At 34.4% G+C, this 11,476-nt stretch overlaps 1 protein-coding gene across 2 annotated transcripts in view; it reads left to right on the top strand.

The window, feature by feature from the left end:
* Positions 1 to 2,190: 2,190 nt before the first annotated feature.
* The window catches only part of LOC131692285 (FH1/FH2 domain-containing protein 3), a 428,161-nt gene continuing 418,875 nt past the window's right edge, over positions 2,191 to 11,476 (top strand). Inside the window, exon 1 of one of the 2 annotated variants that reach the window (XM_058979247.1) lies at positions 2,191 to 2,342. The gene's annotated coding sequence lies outside the window, so the exon portion shown is untranslated. Of the gene's footprint in view, positions 2,352 to 11,476 lie in introns of both variants that reach the window. The other variant, XM_058979246.1, reaches the window with a different exon arrangement.

Raw genomic sequence — 11,476 nt, 5'->3', positions numbered from 1 at the left:
TTGTTGAACGTGGGAGATCCTCATGAACTAAATCGAACAAGAATTGTTATTGGTGAACTTGAGGAATGTTAGATAAAACAACAAATTTTCCGTACAACAACATGAAACATATTTTTAAAATTTATACTTTTTGCAGTCAAAAATATAATTTTACATTTCAAATCAAAATGTAGGTGACAACTTTTTTAAAACTTAAGGCGTGTTTACGATTTTTTAAATTTAGTTTCAACGAAAGTAACAATTTTGTCAAATTACGATCTTTTCATGAGTCGGATGAACCTTCCTAGTTTTCCGTTTTAAGTTTAGGGGAACTGTGGGTAAAATGAACAGGGAGGGGGGGTGTTATATGAACAGGTAGCCAAATCAAGTCAATGTTTGTTAACTTTAGAACAAACTTCACAGAAACCTGACCTGTCAAGAATTCAAAGGATATTGAAACATTTCACATAAATATGATAAAAACCAAAATCGGCATTCATGTCTGTCGCTGATGTTAAATTCGGCGTGTAGAATAAAAGATCTTTTGAGGTGAAATTTTAACTTTATTTTGAAAATGGTGTTACATCATAGTAATTGAACCACTTGCAGATATTTCACCACAATAAGTAAGGATCAGGACAAAATGGCTCAATCGGAATGGCTGTTTGAAAATAAAATGTCTTGGGGGTGAAATGAACAGGTTATAGTCGGTGCAATATGAACCATCTTGTCACTCTAAGTACCAAGCCTCAAAATTAGTCGGACCACTAATCTCAAGTTGCTATATCTTCTACGCCGTTTTTTACATGCAAATTACCCTGTGTGTATGCAATGCTCATGATCCGCTGGAACATCAGCATTGCTCGGAAAATGCTTTCCAATGCTTAGCATTGCATACATACAGGACATTTTGCAGATCACTAGAAGGTGTTCATTTTACCACCACAACATGTTCATTTTACCAACACGCTATAAACTTGTCTCATTTTTAGACATGTTTTGAAATCAAGAATAATGTTTGAAAAAATGTGTTAATGTCGGAGTATTTTCACCATCACACTTAGAAAAAATGAAAATTACATTTGACGTAAGCAACACTGCGACGTATTTTGCTGTCTAATAAAGGAATTTTACATGTGAACAGAATAGAATATTGTGTTTCTTTTGATGTAGAACTCGGTTGAATAGAGCTGGAGAATTGTAAACAAAGCTTATTTTGTTCTTGAACGTAAATTCAAGTGAATTGAGACGCTCCTTTTATGTGCATCTTGTGAAATGTAAATATTTTTAAGAGTGTATATATTAGGCGTTTGTACTATCTCAATCATTTATTAGTTGGAAAATAATGACTTTGCTTAACTTATTCATTTTACCACCAGTTCCCCTATATCTGATTCGCTCTAGAATATTTATCCATCTTTCAATTTCATTCCTTTCGTTTCTATTTTTTTTTAATTTGCCGAAAAAAGCCAACAAAATCGATACAGTGGAACCTTGCAGCAATTGAAACATAGTAACCGAATTATTTATTAGTATTCAATTTATGACAAATAAAATCACATTCATTACATTATGCATTTATAGTCCCTGGCCATATTATTATATTTAAGAGACTCGTTTTCAACATTTTATCAATTTTATTTTTTGGTCTTATTGATGTTCTCCAATTTTGATGAAAATTTCAACGTTTGTTTGTGCATATCTGGATGGACTTCGGTGAAATATTCCTAGATTCTTATTTTGACGGGAAGTGGGGTGAAACGGGCATTGAACGGGCAAACGGGTTCGAAGAAATAGGTCGTAATAGCGAAATTCTTTAGAATAAAATTGAGTAAACCTGTGAGCAGATTACAAGGTAACCGATTCTCCAACACACTATACCCCAATCATGAATTAACTCGTGTTGAATTGAAATCATTTATCAAGTTTTTAAGTTTAATCCTTAAAAACACCTTAGCTATATAGAGTACTCTAAACGAACTGGAATTTCAAAACCATATTAACATCTTTTTAGAAAACTTCCATCACCCTACATGTTGATACACGCCGGTTTGCGTTTTGGTTTTTAGTTTCGAAAATTCACCCAATGACCATATCGATTTGCGTGGTTCATTTTCAACGAGAAGGTAAAAGTAAAACTCTCAGAGGAAATTTCGTTCTACGTTTTACGAATTTTCCGCCCGCTCGAAAAGTTAGTTCGGACTCCTCGGACCGGCGTAAACGTGTGTTACAAGATTTGACGATACGGCATTTTATGACCACTGTCAGCCACTTTCTTTGGACCGTGGATCAATTGGTTGCAATAAGAAAAACCAAAAGCAGAGCAGATCGAGAAATCTACTGCCCATCGTTTATTGTTACTGGTATTTTCCGTGAGTGGGAGTAATTCCTATTTTCGTATGATTTGATGTGTCGGAGTGGTTTTCTGTGCAGTGTAATACGATATCCATTAATTGAGTGTGGTTATCTGATTGGAATTAATCATATTCGATTACGATTCACAGAATGATAAATTTGAAGTACTTTGATTCAGAAGCTGTGAAGTGCTTGTTTCGGAAGTAGTCGTGCGGTGAATATGTCAAGCTCTTTGTAATATATAGAATTCAGTGTGTTCTTAGTGAAGAAAAAACCATCGGAAACAAGAGTAGCAGCTGTTTGCCGGTATAAGTTATTACTGGCTGAAAAGTGTGGGCTTAGGAAACGGTTGGGTTTAGTGAAAATATGCGTTCGAGAGCTGCACCCGATGCTAAAGAAACAACAAACGCGTGAAAACGCATTGTGAAATGCAGTGAGTCGCATGGACGTAGCAGAGATTTGTTTTCGCTCCTATGCGATAAAATAATCGTTTATTTGCTTTAGTGTCGGGCGTGAGATAAAAATAAACCGGTTTACATTGTGTTGAGATCGAAATCAGCGAAAATGGGCGAGTTCTTTTGCTTCAAATTAGCCGCTTATATATGAGACAGAAGGACATGAAGCCGACCGAACGGGCGGGTCAAGGAAACCTATCGGATGTTTGCTGTTTTGAATGAGTAAGAAAGAGAGAGAGAGAGTAGCGGCGCTCAATCGACACCATATTTATCTTTCGCCGGGATTTGAATGTATCACGAAAGTTTTATTTTTTGTTTCGATTATAGAAGTTCGTTAGAAGTTGTTAATGGATTTACGTCACTTAAATACAAATCGATTCAGAAAAGTCCATCTTAAAAATTGCTTGCAATTCTAAATTGCATTTCAACCGCACACTACTGAAAAATCCGTATTATTGTAAAAACTTTGTGAAAATGTATGAAACCAGAGAAAGTCTTCTCCTACGTTTTGTTAATTGTTGGTGGATTTTCGTGATTAGAACACCAATTGATTCAAAAAATTGCCAGTAAAAAATTGTTATCAAATTTATCTGTGTGTTTTATTAGCACACTATTGAAAAATCCGTAAAACTTGCAAAAATAGTGAAAACATATAAAGCGTAAGCGTGCTACAAATTTCATCGCTTGGTATATGGTAGAAATGTTTCAGAGCAAATTCCTTTATTGCTATGCCTACTCTGCTGGCAGAACCAGTTAGATTGTTGCTACTGCTGCTGGTAGGATAGCTGTTACAGGTTTCAATTCACACGAATTACGAAAGAGGCGCGTTTGTCTGTCTGGAAGAATTTGATATGAGCTGCGTGAGGAGAATGTTCGTCTGTGTGTACGCAGCAGAAGCGAATCGCCGACAAGGTTCGAATCGTTTCGAAGGATTCTCTTCCTGTTTCATTAAACATAGTTATCTTCAAACCGTCCTTGCATCCTTATTGGAACGAATACATAATGGAATAAGAATTGAATTGGAAAATTCCAGTCTTCCAGTCTTCATTCAAGTTTGTTGTGAAGATATTCCAAATTCGTTACTGATACTTTTTGCATGTGTCAAGCAACTAGCAGTTGGGAAATTGGTTTCTAAGATGATTATGACATTCATTGGTTTAGTTTTCGACAAAAATACACAGAAAAAAGTCAGTTTGGACAAGGAAAAGTTTTTTCAAATAACTTTTTTTCCTTGAAAGTGCTCAACTTGAATTTTTGATGAGGGAACATAATTACCTATCTTGGACCAAAATTTCATCCAAATCAAGGATGGGAAATCAACCCTAAAACATTTTTTTGCAGGATTTGTCATTTTTAGACTATAGCCATATGAAAAAAATGGTAAAAACCCCTTTTCAAAAGACAGTCTAGATCATTTTTGGAAAAACAAAGTATGCTAAGTGGCTTTTTGTGACAAAGTCTTCATATACAGAAAGTTTCATTAAAATCTGAGAGGGTTCCGCCAACATTTGTTCGAGTTGGCGCGAAATTCGTCAATAGACTGTTATCAACCTGTGGACCACAGACAAACGAATGGTCGGCAATTCGGATTGACAAACTTTGTTGAATATTGAACTTCAAAATGAAAAATTACACGATTTTTAGAATTTTTAGTCAACTTGTATGCATTTGTGTTCGACCAAATTTTAATCGAAACACTTTTTTATTGGTACTTTAGAACTTTGATGGGAATTTGCGGAACAATTGAAACATGGGATTTTGATAGTAGAAGAAATGGGTCATTTCTAAAATACTCCCCGGACCAGCTATGCAACACTTCAATCATTCACGCTACGCATACCTTGAAATCACAAAGTCCTACTTTTCTATTATTAGTTTGCACCAGAAACGCAAGCTACCCAAACAAACATGCACACAGAACCGGCTGACTAAACTGGATGATTCATAGCCCGTTGCTGTGGCGGTTTCTGTAGGTACATACATACTTAAACCAAGGTGTACGTTATAGCCGTATTTTCCTGAAATCGCCGTGAGACAAATTTCCGTCACCACCCGGTAACGGTTTCGCTTTTATTCGTGATGCTTCACATTTTCAGCGACGTTTTCCCGGTTTCCGAGCCGAGCTGTCGGCGTCGATGACGACAAAGATCTTGATGGCTGTGATGTGTATGGTGGTTATCCCCGAAAATTTGAGCACAACCTACTGCCGGGTGATGCGGAAAAACACGTTGCACATATTTACAGTTTATTTACCGAAACGCAGTGAATGCAACGAAAATAACACGGAAAATGTTCTAACGAAATACTCCCGCGGGTTGCCAGTGCAGCGAGACGAGAAAATGCACGCGTTTCGCGTGGTGTTTGCAATTGGATGTGTGAATAAATTGGAGCAACAAATGTTGAATATGATGAAATGATGCTGGTATTAGAATTACCTCAGTTCAATTAAACTATTGTTGAGTTCATTTATCAACAAAAATCATTTCTTTTATTATTTCATATTATTTCCTGGTGCCGGATGTGATGCCCTTTTTTAACAAGTTCAGCTTTCAAGCAATGGCAGCTGTTTATAATTAATTCGTTTAATTAATTTTATTACGGCTTATTCGAAGGAAATTAGTCATGCAGTATTCTTACTTTTAGTTTTATGATATAAACACTTGTATAGTCTACGAACATTAACATTTGCTATTGACATTTCAAAGACCAGAAGGTATTGTACTCACTGTAGAAGGGTCTCAATGTATGAACATACGCGGTCTTATTCCAGCTAGACAAAATTGAGCAGAAATGAAAATGACATTTGGTGATCCTGGTCCTGGACATAGGCATCGTAATTTTAACAAGCAAACAAATATTTTATATAGCGTCTGCGGTAAAACATGATGAGTTATGTTCTAACAACAACCATGCGGTAGACTTGGATGGAAATCCCAACTCCCACCAGCAGAAGGCAAATGATTCTTCACGTTTCCTTTCGATCATGCCCATATGAGCCTGCCTACTCCTAGTTTTCCGTTCTAAGTTTGTAACTGATTCGCTCAAGAATGCCTATCCGTATATCAATTTCATTGATTTCGTTTTTCTTACTCTTAAATTTGCCGAAAATAGCCAACAAAATCTAAACAGTAAATATTTCATAATAAACTAATAAAAACTGTATTTTGTTAAGTGGGCACTTGTTTCTTGTTGTTTCTGCTCTACAACTTGATGGAAATCGATGAATTCATACTCATCGTTTGAAGATTAATACGTATTTTGGCAACACGTTTAAAAGTTGACAAAAGATGTATCATTTTGTAATCGTGGGCCGAGATTTTGATCCGATTCGTAGATTAAACTCTCACATGTGGTGCACGAAGAACTAATCGACACAGTGGTTTGCCAAAATCGTGAAGCGTTCCAAGTCTCCTGACATCAAACAAGACGCATTATGTTCACGATATATTACAATAAAAATTATCGTTAGCATAAGAACAGAGCAAAATATTAAAAAGAGGAACAACATCAGGACCAACTGGAAACAACGAGCACCAAACGGATAAGAAAAACAAGAATTTTTCAGAAACACGGCTTTAATTTTTGTATAGCACATTTATTAGAAAACCGAAACGGTATTTTAATGGACGATGAGACCAATGAAAAATTCACTGCTAGATCCACAATTTTATAACATTGTACTCACGGTGTGTCTAAACCCATTATTAACAAAAAATGACCATAAATTTGGCATACGGCATTCGAAATGTACAGTATCCAAGCATCTCCTCAGTGAATTTCAAAATGATCCATCGAGAGAATCGAGAGATATGGCGATTTGAAGTTTTATGACATGTTTCATAAGGCTACCAGCAAACACCCACGGGATTGGTCCTATCTTTATTAACAAAAAAATTGTCTACTTATTTGGTACTTGGCATTAGAAAGATAGAGTAATCAAGTATATCTCCTGCAAGTTTGAAAATATTTCATTGACGGAATCGAAAGTTATAACGATTTGAATGCGGTTTGCGGTCATAGATGGGTTTTATATCAGATTTCAAGCATGAAACCATGTTTGTCAATTGATTATTTAGATCGTTTATACGTGTCGCTGTTTAAAAAAAACGGTACCATTACACAAATATAATGTACAAAAGGTGTTATTTATATGGTGCGCTGAAAAAATATGAACATAGGGTTGTCTACCTAACGATAACTATAACGTATAAATTAAAAAAAAATGAATAAATGTTGGTTAGTTTAAATGTTGGTAAGTTTACTGACTCTAATTGTTTCCATTACTTAACTGGTAGACTTTTTATCAACAATTTTCTTTCAGAAGAATATAAAATAGAGTTGTCTACCTCAAATAATAGACAATATAATTGATCTCAACTATATGTATTATCATTATTTAGTGAATATTTTTGTGTTAAAAATAACAGCTCGTCCATTTTTATTCACTCGTTGACTGCAAATGCTGTATACTACAAATTGTGGATATATGAAATGTTGAAACTAACACAGTCGTGATTCGCTGGTTGGACAATTTTTAACAGGGGCCGGTCCATTGTCGAACTAAAAAGAATCTGAACGTCAAATTCTTTTGTTAAATTCATTTAGACAATAAAACTGACAATAGTTAGTGACGTGAACAGATGCATTTGTATTGATAACATCCCCTTTGACCAGTTTTTGACATCTGTCAATCCAACCAGTGAATCACGAATGTACAAAATTTCGAACAAAAACCGTACCATAACATAAATTAATCTGAATCTGCAAATGCCTTCATATTTTTTAATATTGAATTTATGATTTTATTTTTCCATAATTTGTAGTTTGCGTTCGTTGCATTAAACCAATGTATAGAAATCGATAGGTCATCGTTTTGAATATAAAAATATAAACCAAGTGATGATAATAAATATGTTGTCTATTGTTCGAGGTAGACAACCCTATTTTATATTTTTCTTAAATAAAATTATTGATGCAACGTCTACCTGTTCAATAATGAAAAAAATAATTAGAATCGGTCCACAAACCACTGAGATATGATCTTTTTAAGTAAATATTCAAGCTTTAATTCATTTTTTTTTAATTTACACGTTATAGTTAAAGTTAGGTAGATAACCCTATTTTCATATTTTTTCAGTGCACCATATAAATAATACCTTTTGTACATTATATTTATGTAATTAAATGGTAAGGCTTTCCTTTAAAAACCGCGACACGTATAAACAATCTAAATAGTCAATGGACAAACATGGCTTCATGCTTGATATCTGGTAGAAAACCCATCTATGAACGCATAAAAATAAAATAAAAATAAATGAAATATTTTCAAACTTTCAGCGGATATACTTGATTACTATATCTTTTGAATGCCAAGTACCAAATCAGTAGAATTTTTTTGTTTGTTTATAAAGATAGGACCAAACCCATGGGTATTTGCTGGTACCCTTATGAAACGTGTCATAAAACTTAAAATCGCCATATCTCTCGAATCTCTCGATTGATCATTTTGAAATTGACTCAGAAGATGCTTGGATACTGTATCTTTCGAATGCCGTATGCCAAATTTATGGTCATTTTTTGTTAATAATGGTTTTAGACACACCGTGTACTAGAACAGGTGGTTCCAGAAGCCGTTAGATAAATCAGGACGGAATGATTCGATAAAAAGCGTTGGTGAGGCAAGCGATCTGTTAACGTGCCATAAAAGACTATAAACAATCGGTTGGATGCATTTCGAAGTAAATGGGTCAGGGAATCTAGAAAAAATAATAATGTTTGGTTACAGTGTTGCCAAATATGTTATACTTCCAGTTTCAAACTTAAATTACATTTTTCTCACAGTTCATGCATTTTTGTTTTGAAAATGATTATGCCATTGTGTTTCTAAGACATCTAAAAAACAAACAGAAAAACATCTAATACATCAAGATAACTTGTGCCAATCCCCAGACACAGTCATTTTCAGCAAAAATCACAGAATTTCTCGGCAGGTCTCTTGCTATATCTCAGTAAACAAGCTGAATGTCCAAATTCTGAAAACGCCACTTTGTAGAGACTTTTTAAACCAGCAATGTGGCATATCTCACTCGATTTATCCCAAAATGGCGTTTGTCATAAGATAGCACAATAGCGATGATGTGAGGTCGAATTTTACCGCTTCTCGTTGTTTGGAGCTTCGGTTGGGTGGTTTTACATTTCTTATAAAAGAAATGTATAGAATTCGCTCAAACTTTCAAGATTTTTTCCGAGACCCGGAGGACCGAGACTTATATACCAATCGACTCAGCTCGACGCTTTGGGACAATGTCTGTGTGTAAGAGAGAGGGAGAGAGAGAGTGTATGTGTGTGTGTATGTAACGGACAAACTCTCATTCGTGTTTCTCAGTAATGGCTGAACCGATCTTATCCAAACTAATTTTTAATGAAAGGCCTTACACCCAGACAGAACGTTATTAAATGGTTTTTGATTCTGATGTTTAGTTTCCAAGATGTGAATGATTGAAGGTGCAAAAATCCCACTTTTGAAGTTTTTTGAAATTTGCTGCCGAAATTGACGACGTAACTAAACAGTTTACATATTTTTAGAAAGCTTATACGAATACCTTTCGAACGAGCTATAAATTGTTAAAATCGGACAACTATCAAAAAAGATATTGAACACTGAATTCGGGCGAAAATTTATTAGCATTTCCCATAACTAGAAGTAAGACCCAAAACATTCAATGTATTATTAGCGCCAAAACGGATAATTCTAGGTCAATAGTATCTTTGGAGAATTTAAAGCATACAATATGACCTTTCTTTTGGTATTGTGATTTTACTGATTAATCCCCATAAGAGTGAGATATTTCATAAATTTTCGTGGAGGTGATTGTATTGAAGTAATGCCCTCAGCAAATTTGTAGCTCTTGCTTTTGTGAATAACTTTACTGAAGACATCAAATACATATTTTGAATACTTTAAAAGTTATGGCTTGTTGTTTGTGGATTATCTTTTGTCGCCTATTTATTGTTCAATATAGTAATAATCCATTTAAATTAGCCAAATATTATTTCGATAAAACGAATTTCGCACTTCATTTTACTAACTACAACCGCTAGAATAACCTCCGAACAATTCCAAGATGTCTAGATGGAACTTGATCACTTATTGATGCAAAAAAATTTCATTTGCGCGAACTTTCTGACTTATGACCATCGGATCGATCTGAAACATATCTCGGAAAATGAAAAGCGAAATGAATACCTCCAAGCAGCGGTGTAGCCAAGAGGAGGCTTTGGGGTTTAACCACACCCCCCCCCCCTCACCACAAAAAAAATAATTGGATTGAAGTTAAAAATTTATTGATGCTGACTGATTTAATTCAATATTACAATGATAATTATCTGATCAGTAAATTGATAACCTATTGAGGACCTTTGAAAAATTGTGGGAATGCGATCGTGATCTGTAACTGATCTATTGGTCTTGATCTCAAAGTTGTCTAATAATATCAATATCAAATACTTGCCTAAAAACATCCCAATAAAAACTCATTCCAGAGTTCTGAAATCAATCATAATCATAATCATTATTTCCTATCATATTGAGTTCAGTTTTGAAGGGGTGTACTGTAATATGGATTAGGGTCTTTTTAATAGGAAGCGAAACTCTAATTGCTTCAATGTCTATGAAACTTAGAACTGCTCACCGAAAAATTGCATAACTTCCAACATTAGCCGAAAATATTTTTTTTTTGGGAATGCGTCGAGTTGAGACGAAAACGTTATAGAGTTAATAACGAGAAAACAACCTTCCGAAAGTAGGGGAATTTATGAAAAATGGCGTTATCCGTTCCGCCAATTTCACAGGTTTTGTATCTTCGATGAATTTTACAAACGTTAAACAGCACATCATTTGATAAAATAATTTTGACGTTATATCCTCCAAGAAGTATTTATGGCGAATTTACTCTTCAAACAAATTTAGTTCCAGACTTAACGTCTTCAAAAAATTTTGGGAGGTGCTATTACAAACCACTTTGTTGAAGATGTTCAAGGTATTAACATATTGTAGGCTATTTCTATTTAATTAAAAAAAATATTATGATTTTACTGTATATGATAAATTTCTTCTATTGATTATAAACGATAAAATTTACATTTTATCCAAAGATTGAGTTTATGAAGCTCACAATAGAAAGTTATTCTAGAAAAAAACTAGATTAAGGAATACTTCGTAAATATCATTTTATAACTCGATATACTCCATATACATACTGCATACGATAAATTTATTTTAAATGAAAGTCTCAACAAATTCGCTAAACACAGGAACTCTGCTACAATTTTTTGAAAAACTGATTCTCTATAATTTTAAAACTTCAAAGATGGCGGATTCGTAATTATGTCATTTGGACAGTAAGATTATGCCATATGGAGAGTTAGATTTTCACCAAATCCCCACCAAACCGAATTTCTAACTACGCCGCTGACTCCAATAAGTAGAAACAAAGTCGTTCTACACTCGTCCACAAGAAACTTCTTCGAATACTGTCTATCTATTATAATACATTGAAGACCCGATTTGATCAGCCCCTAATTTTATCAGCCTCATATGAAAATATGTTTGATGGGCTCTAGCAGACAAACAAGGCTGAATTTGAGTAATTCCTTTCTTGACCATGTTTTCCTTATCTTAAAGATGC

Source organism: Topomyia yanbarensis, chromosome 3 (genome assembly GCF_030247195.1).
Source record: "Topomyia yanbarensis strain Yona2022 chromosome 3, ASM3024719v1, whole genome shotgun sequence".
In the NCBI taxonomy this organism is placed as follows: domain Eukaryota; kingdom Metazoa; phylum Arthropoda; class Insecta; order Diptera; family Culicidae; genus Topomyia; species Topomyia yanbarensis.
Note: the sequence above shows the minus strand (reverse complement) of the source record. Positions and strands in the feature narration are given on the sequence as shown.